This window comes from Amblyomma maculatum, chromosome 6 (genome assembly GCF_055883805.1).
Source record: "Amblyomma maculatum isolate TAMU_Amacu chromosome 6, ASM5588380v1, whole genome shotgun sequence".
Lineage (NCBI taxonomy): Eukaryota > Metazoa > Arthropoda > Arachnida > Ixodida > Ixodidae > Amblyomma > Amblyomma maculatum.
Genome location: NC_139349.1, coordinates 183,736,949 through 183,745,669, shown reverse-complemented (window position 1 = coordinate 183,745,669; position 8,721 = coordinate 183,736,949). Strand labels below are relative to the sequence as shown.

At 46.7% G+C, this 8,721-nt stretch overlaps 3 non-coding genes across 3 annotated transcripts; all 3 read left to right on the top strand.

Annotated features, from left to right (window-relative positions):
- The first annotated feature begins 243 nt into the window (after positions 1-243).
- TRNAS-GGA (transfer RNA serine (anticodon GGA)) lies at positions 244-317 on the top strand. The gene has a single exon. It is a non-coding gene; the product is annotated as a tRNA-Ser (tRNA).
- A 210-nt stretch (positions 318-527) lies between these two features.
- TRNAS-GGA (transfer RNA serine (anticodon GGA)) lies at positions 528-601 on the top strand. Its single transcript has one exon. It is a non-coding gene; the product is annotated as a tRNA-Ser (tRNA).
- Positions 602-813: 212 nt separating this feature from the next.
- On the top strand, positions 814-887 carry TRNAS-GGA (transfer RNA serine (anticodon GGA)). Its single transcript has one exon. It is a non-coding gene; the product is annotated as a tRNA-Ser (tRNA).
- The last annotated feature ends 7,834 nt before the right edge of the window (positions 888-8,721 follow it).

Below are 8,721 nucleotides of genomic sequence, written 5' to 3'. Positions count from 1 at the left end.
GGTGGTGCCGGGTTCGATTCCCGGATCAGGACGAATTTTTCTTTAACTACGAAGTTTCTGACAAAGCTGTATAGCTTTCCTTTGTAGCCGTATGGCTGCGCTTGGGTGGATGCCAATGAGTAATTACTCCCTTATTACAAACCTACTCCACCTTGGGAGATTCCCCTAAATACTTGACCAACACCATTCCCACTTCGAGTTATAGATCAATTCGCCCTGCCCTACCTTCTGATATGCTGACCGTCCTGGTTAGCTCAGTCGGTAGAGCGACTGCCCCGGAAAGGCGGTGGTGCCGGGTTCGATTCCCGGATCAGGAGGAATTTTTCTTTAACTACGAAGTTTCTGAAAAAGCTGTATAGCTTTCCTTTGTAGCCGTATGGCTGCACTTGGGTGGATGCAATGAGTAATTACTCCCTTATTACAAACCTACTCCACCTTGGGAGATTCCCCTAAATACTTGACCAACACCATTCCCACTTCGAGTTATAGATCAATTCGCCCTGCCCTACCTTCTGATATGCTGACCGTCCTGGTTAGCTCAGTCGGTAGAGCGACTGCCCCGGAAAGGCGGTGGTGCCGGGTTCGATTCCCGGATCAGGAGGAATTTTTCTTTAACTACGAAGTTTCTGAAAAAGCTGTATAGCTTTCCTTTGTAGCCGTATGGCAGCGCTTGGGTGGATGCCAATGAGTAATTACTCCCTTATTACAAATCTACTCCACCTTGGGAGATTCCTATAAATATTTGACCAACACCATTCCCACTTCGAGTTATAGATGATTTCGCCCTCGCCCTACCACCTGATCTGCTGACCGTCCTGGTTAGCTCAGTCGGTAGAGCGACTGCCCCGGAAAGGCGGTGGTGCCGGGTTCGATTCCCGGATCAGGATGAATTTTTCTTTAACTACAAGGTTTCTGAGAAAGCTGTATAGCTTTCCTTTGTAGCCGTATGGCTGCGCTTGGATGGATGCCAATGAGTAATTACTCCCTTATTACAAATCTACTCCACCTTGGGAGATTCCTATAAATATTTGACCAGAAGCGGGATATGTGTCCTCTAATGCCACAGTAGTAGCAGACTGGTCGGGAGGGGCGCCAAGGTGCGTAATAGGGTGATGCAGGTTGAGCCGTCGCCATTGCATTGATGTGAATTTAGGGTGGTGCCAGTTGGGGCGGCGGAACAAAAGGATGGGGTGATGCTGCGACGTGCGTGTAAGTCGATGCTGGGTACGGAAGAATGATCGCACAGGTGTCGATAGACAGGCTTGATTGCTTGGAGCTCCTCCCGGATGATGGCTCGAATCAGTGCCCGCAGATCCAGGCCAGCAGAGGTCGGACAGTAGCAATGCCGGGCTGCAATCGGGAGGACTGCAGCTGGTCGATGCGTTGGCAGGTCGCAATAATGGCGTTAACAGTAGAAGGAGTCTGGGCAATTAGGGTGTCATAAGCCACAGAATTAATTCCTTTCAAGATGTGGCGTACGCGTTCAGGTTGCGGCATGGTGGGACTAATACGCCGGCAAAGTGCAAGTATGGCCTCTATGTAAGATGCGTACGACTCATCGGTACCTTGAAGGCGAGAGGCGAGCTTGTTCTTCGCGACCACAGTCCGAACTGCTAGGTCCGCGAAATATTGGCGGAACTGCTGTTTGAATGTGGTCCAGTTAGTGGTGTGGGGTTCGCGGTCAATAAACCAGGTTCTGGCGACCTCAATGAGGTAGAAAGAAACATTCAGAAATTTTAGAGCATCGTCCCACCGGTTGTAGTTACTGCAGCGTTCATAGGTGTCCAGCCAGTCATCGACGTCTTCATCGCGACGACCAGCGAACAGCGGCGGGTCGCGTTGTCGTGTGGGCACAGTCGGAGGGATGGTGCAGCCGAGGTAGAGGGTCCTGCCGATTCTTGGGTACTCTCGGTAGACATAACGATGGTGGCAAGCGGTAAACAGCGACCGGAATGAAGCTCCAGCGAGATGCAGGGCACAAAACAGCAAGGGGATCAAGTCTCACCTCCACCACTTGTGGAAGAAGGCAAGGGATGCCGTGTCTGGCGTTTATTGCGATGGACAGAACCCAAGCGCGTGCCGGAGCCGGCGCCGCGGGACGATGATGATCGTATGTACAAGAGGAAGAAGATCATGGTATGTACAAATGAAAGAAGATGCGTGGAGGGCTCACAATATATATATATATATATATATATATATATATCCACTACACCAAAAAGCATTTATCGCTGCTTTAAGACGCGTCATTGAAGTGAACTAGAGAACTGATATATATATATATATATATATATATATATATATATATATATATATATAATTATACTATATTATATTATATATTATATTATATTATCACGCACTTCCCGCGGCCCAGTACTGGAGGAAGATGAAGATGAGGTTTGGCGTTTTGGCGGGAAAAGCAGAAGAGGAAGGGGAAACTAGGTTGGTGGGCTAATCACCAGCGCATCCTGTGTAAATAAAACTCGTAACAATATATTGCTATTGTTCCCCTTATTACGCTACATTCAGAGATTCGGTCCGCTTGTAAGTTTATGATGCGCACAACATAATTATACCAATTAAATACAGGCAGTAATAATTGTGATGGTCTGTATTGCTTATTTTAATTGGTGTCGAGAAGTTGTATATATTCCATGTAGCCACCGATCGTGAAAGAAAATAAATAAAATATATACCTACTGCAGCCAACTGATCTTTCTTAAAAAGAGTTGGAACCAAGGACCCATTCGGTTTTATGCACCTCCTTTGACAGCCAGGTGGGAAAAAAAGCAAGAGAGAAAGCTTAGGTCAAGCGTTTTTATTTTTTACATGGAAGCGCCTTCAACACTGCCTTCAATGAGCAAGTTTTTATTTTTTGTAAATGTTGGGTTTTGGGGAAAAAAAGGTGCAGTATCTGTCTCGGTTTATGCCTACACTTGACAACCACCAGCATGCAGTCGGAGGTACGTATGTGTATATGTTAGCTCAGCTTGGGCATGTTGGTTATGCATCTTGAGGTAACAGCGCGGAACACTGTGCTCGTTGTGTCGTCCTCTAATCTTGTGCTCCCGTCCTGTGTTCCGCGCTGTTACCTCAAGTATGTATGTATGTCGTCAGGATTATAATCCATATCGCGGACTAGCCTTCAACTTGTCTAGCAAATAGATACTAAGTGGAAGCAAAATGGTATGACACCACCTTGAACACTGCCCCCCACCCCTTCCCCGAAAAAAAAAAAAGATTGCGGCACAGTTTTTATAGGGTAAATTATCACATCTATGTAACCACGTTCGATTAAATGGGTCTGCAAGGCTATTTTCGCGTTAACACGGCAAAGTGTTAACGTGGCCTTTACGTTATTGCGCAAAAAGGTGGACGTTTATGTGATAACGCCACAACGAAAGCCGCGATTCTCTGATTGGCTCCCGTAGCGTATGCCGGCGCATCTGCTCCAGGAGTCGACACCAGCGCCACGTCGCGGCAACCGCATAAAACGCCTCACCTGTACCGTAGATGAGACTATCGACCACATGGTTCTCGACTGTGCTGGCCCAATACCACCTAGACTCACAGCCGGCCTCGGGGGAGAGTGCGTTTCTCTTCTCTTACGGCCTCTCCAATGGGGTCTGTTTCCACCGCCCCACTCTGCTACCGCGCAAGGGAAACGTGCGCTCGCTCCGCCCACATCAGCTGAAACCCGCAGGTCCTTATGGTTTATACAAAGACGCCGCATTCAGCGTCTAAGATTTATCTTGTACGAGGAATAAAATACAGTCAATAATCCACACTCGCGAGCCTTCGTCAGGGCGGCCGCGCACGGTCGAATATGAAGCTTCATCATCATCATCAGCCTGACTATACCCACTGCAGCGCGAAGGCCTCTCCCATATTTCTCCACTTAACCCGGTTCTGTGCTAGCTGCATCCACTTGACCCCCGCGAACTTCGTAACCTCATCCGCCCACCTAACTTTCTGCCGCCCCCTGCTACACTTTCCTTCCCTTAGAATCCAGTCTGTTATCCTCTCCATCGGTTATCCTCTCTTCGCCCTACATGTCCCGCCCATGCCCATTTCTTCTTCTTAATTTCCACTAGAATGTCGGCAACTTGAGTTATTTCTCTGACCCACTCTGCACGCTTCCTATCTCTTAATGTTACCCCTACCATTTTGCGTTCCATAGCCCTCTGGGTTGCCCTCAACTTAAGTAGAACTTTCTTGGTTAGCCTCCACGTTTCAGCCCCATAGGTGAGTACAGGTAAGATGCAACTGTTGTATACTTTCCTCTTGAGGGATACCGGTAAGCTGCTAGTCATAATCTGCGAGTGCTTGCCAAATGCGCTCCATCCCAATCTTATTCTTCTTGTTATTTCCTTTTCATGGTCCGGATCTGCAGTTACTACCTGTCCTAAGTAGACATAATCGCCTACTACTTCCAGTACTTCGCTACCTAATGTAAATTGCTGTTCCTTCCCTAGGATCTTGAACATTACCTTAGTCTTTTGCATATTGATTTTCAAGCCTACCTTTCTACTTTTCCTGTCTAGGAGTGATGTTATGTTCGTTGTTCAGCAGGTACAGAAGCAGAAGACGAGAACAGTAGACGATGATCTGATGATGGTCAGGAGGAGATATATATTTACAGATGAAAAATATTATTTACATTGGCAAACAGTTACAGTAACAAGTCACACAGACAACTGCAACTTAAGACAAAAACAGACTCTCACACAGAGAAGTCCCTCTACAAGCCCTTACTTTTCTACCGAGCATTTCGGTTAAAGCCTAGGGACTGTAAATACGTGCTAAGCACGGAGCCTCAAACTTGACTGACAAACATGGTCCGAGGACCGCTTTTTGATGACAAACATCAACAAAGGCCCGAGGGCGGTCACCTTCGGTGATCCGCCTCGAAAATAAAGCAGCCAATCAAATTATTCAAAAACATGCCACAACCCCCCTGGGTTAGGAATAATCTCGGACCCAGGTCCTTAATTACTTCAAATAAAAATACAACATTCAAAACACACACTCTTTCCACTCGCCGGTTCCCAAACCCTCTCACACGGCGCCTGTCTTTGCCTCCACTCCTCAGCGTGTTTGCGACGCGACCTTGCAGCTGCAACTTTGTGAAAGAAACGCCGAGGTCACTCAGCCGTCCGGTTCGAGGAAAAGGGGGCGAGGGGCACTGTCCCTGAGCAGTGCATAGTCGCCGTCGCTCGGAATGTCCCGGGCACAGCGGGAGAACGCTGGGCTGATTGCCTACTTCGGGGGAGGGGGGCAAGTGTCGCGCCTATTGTCGCCCTCTGCTGACCGTAAGCTGGTTCGCAGAAGCGTGCCACTGTTGATCCCGGCTGCGTTCGCGTCTTAGCGACGCCTTGGGACAAAAGGACGAAACAAACCAGGCCTCTCGCGCGCCCCGCGAGCCCGCGCCCAAGAAAAGGGGGGAAAAGGAGGGGAAGAAAAAAAACAGCGCATCGACCGCCAGCGCGACTCCACGTGCGAGTCGCTTTTCACTGCGGCCTTACACTAGGTCAACAATCATTATTTGCAATTCATCCCCCGAATTGCTTAGCAAGGCAATGTCATCATTAAATCGCAGATTACTGAGGTATTTTCCATCTACCCTCATCCCTAACTGCTCCCATTCCAAGTCTCTGAATACTTCCTCTAAGCAAGCTGTGAATAGTACTGGGGATATTGTGTCTCCTTGCCTTACACCTTTCCTTATGGGAATTTTGTTACTTTCTTTATGCAGAACTATGGTTGCTGTGTAGCCACTATATATATATATATATATATATATATATATATATATATATATATATATATATATATATATTACAGCACTTTCAAGTACGGCTCGTCTACCCCCTGATTTCACAATGCCTGCATCACCGCCGAGGTTTCAACTGAGCCAAATGCTTTTTCGTAATCAATGAATGCTATGTATAAGGGCTGGTTATATTCCGAGCATTTTTCTATCACCTGACAGACAGTAACAGACAGTAAGCTGATTGGTCTGTAATTTTTAAGGTCCTTAGAGTCCCCTTTTTTATGAATGAGGATAATGTTTGCATTCTTCCATGGTTTCGGTACCGTCGATGACACCAGGCACTGCCTATAGAGGGTGGCCAGTTTTTCTAGCACGATATCCCCCCCCCCCGTCCTTCAGCAAATCTGTAGTTATCTGATCCTCTCCAGCTGATTTCCCCCTTTTCCTAGATTCTAATGCTTTCTTGACCTCGTCCTTCGTGACTGGTGGAACGTCTGACTGTTTTTCCCTGCCGCCAATTTCGTTACGGTCCTGACTACTTTGGCTGCTGTAGAGATCAGTATGAACTCCTCGGCTACTTTGACTATCTTGTCCATATTGGTGATGACGTTGCCCGCCTTGTCCCTTATCGCATGCATCTGGTCTGTGCCTATGCCCAATTGCTTCTTTACCGCTTTAAGGCTTCCCCCGTTCTTTACAGCATGCTCGATTTTCTCCATGTTATACTTCCTTATATCAGCCACCTTGCGCTTATTGATTAGCTTTGATATCTCGGCCAATTCGATCTGGTCTGTTGGATTGGAAGCTTTCATATTCTGGCGTTTCTTAATCAAATCTTTCGTCTCCTTACACAGCTTACCGGTATCCTCTCTAACTATCCTACCGCCTACTTCTACCGCACACTCCGTAATGATATCTGAAATTATTGCTCATTGCTTCCAGGGTAATGCCGCCATCCTCGTTTAGAGCCGAATATATATTCTGTAGCGAGATCCTGAATTCTTCTGCCCTCCCCCTCAACGCTAATTCGTTGTTGGGTTTCTTACTTAGTAATATGTTGCGTTCCTTCTTCAGATTTAGGCTAATTCGGGACCTCACCATCCTGTGGTCACTGCATCGCACTTTCCCAATTACCTCTACATCTTGCACAATTGCGGGGGTTGAACACATTATGAAGTCAATTTCATTTTTAGTCTCCCCGTTAGGACTTTTTCGTGTCCATTTCTGGTTCTTGCGTTTGCTGAAAAAGGTATTCATGATTCGTAAGTTATTGCGCTCTGCAAACTGAACTAGTAACTCCCCCCTGCTATTCCTAGAACCAATGCTAATGGTCATCTTCTGCCTGGTCTCCTAACTGCTTTTTCCCTACCTTGGCATTGAAGTCGCCCATTAGTACAGTATACTGCGTCTTTACTTTTCGCATTGCCGATTCTACATCTTCGTAGAAGCTTTCAACTGCCATGGTCATCATAACTACACGTAGGTGCATAGGCCTGTACAACCTTCAGTTTATACCTATTATTAAGCCTGATTACGATGACTGTCGCCCTCTCATTAATACTATAGAATTCATCTATATTACCCACTATGTACTTATTGACAAAGAAACCTACTCCTAGTTGTCGGCTTTAAGCCTCGATAACACAGCACATGCTCATCCTTCAGTACAGTATATGCCTCATTCGGCCTCTAACCTCACTAGCCCTATGACATCCCATTTCATACTTTCTAGTTCCTCTAATAGTACTGCTAAATTAGCTTCACTAGCTAGGGTTCTAACGTTAAACGTTGCCAGGGTCAGTTTCCAATGGCGGCCTGTCCAGCGGAGCCAGAAGTTCTTAGCACCCCCTGCTGCGTCACAGGTCTGACCGCCGCCGTGGTCAGTTGTTCCGCAGCCGCTGGTGACTGAGGGCCGGGGTTTTATGGAGCTTTTCATAAGAGGTTGCGGCCAATTTGTGCACCAGGGTGGCCAACTCCTGTTCTGGTGAGGGAGGGCGTTGCCGGAGGTGTTCACCGGCATCAGGTCGCGCCCCAAACCTGTTTATGCAATTCCATCGACACGCGGATTTTTTTTCTTTATAAATCCGGTGGAGAATTGCGCGGCACCGGGATTTGCATGCGAGGTGGATGATCCTCTTACATGCGAGGTGGATGGTCTACCGCTACGCCACCGCTGCCCCCCCCCCCCCTGTACCCTAATATAAAGCTTACGGTTCACTTACTCCAAAACTTTTTGCCCCTAAATTTTGTACAGAAATAAATGTACCAGGCTATGGAGTGTGCCTTTGAAAACTGTAAGTAGGTGTAGGGCGACCTGACGCATGGCAAACTGATGGGTGGAGATTTTGTCAGCCGCTGCCGTTTTCGTTAAGAGCAAAAGAGGACCGGCGAAAATTCATGGCGCGTCAGAGTACGGAACAAAAATTTGCGCATATAGTTAAAGGTTCAGTTGTCCAGTGGAGTGGGCTATTCTAGTTTCGTCCCAAACATATCAGTCGGTTGAAAGAACCAAGATGTAAATGTATTCTTGCGTGACGCACATGTTTGACACACATAGTCTTTTTAATACATAGATAAAAAACAACTTTTAATCAAGAAAATGGGCACAAACAGTTCACAGAATCGAAAAGAGCGGCAAACAATTAAAAATTGTCCTTCAAAGTATATGTTCATCAATTCATCAAAACGCGACCTGCGTCTAGAAAATTCAGTCTCAAAATCTTCCTGGACGGCTTGTGCACATAAGGAGTTGGCATCGTCGTTCCTGTCTGTCACTTTCTTGGCATAATTAATTGACAAGAACGATTCTGACACATTTTTCAAATATCAAAGAAGCGGATCTCATAACATGGCTGTTGTCAATTCCTTCCGGGCAACTCAGTGGTGAATTCTGAAATGCTGATTGAATCAGGATCTTAAGCACTTCAAGAACGTTTGTGTGTAGT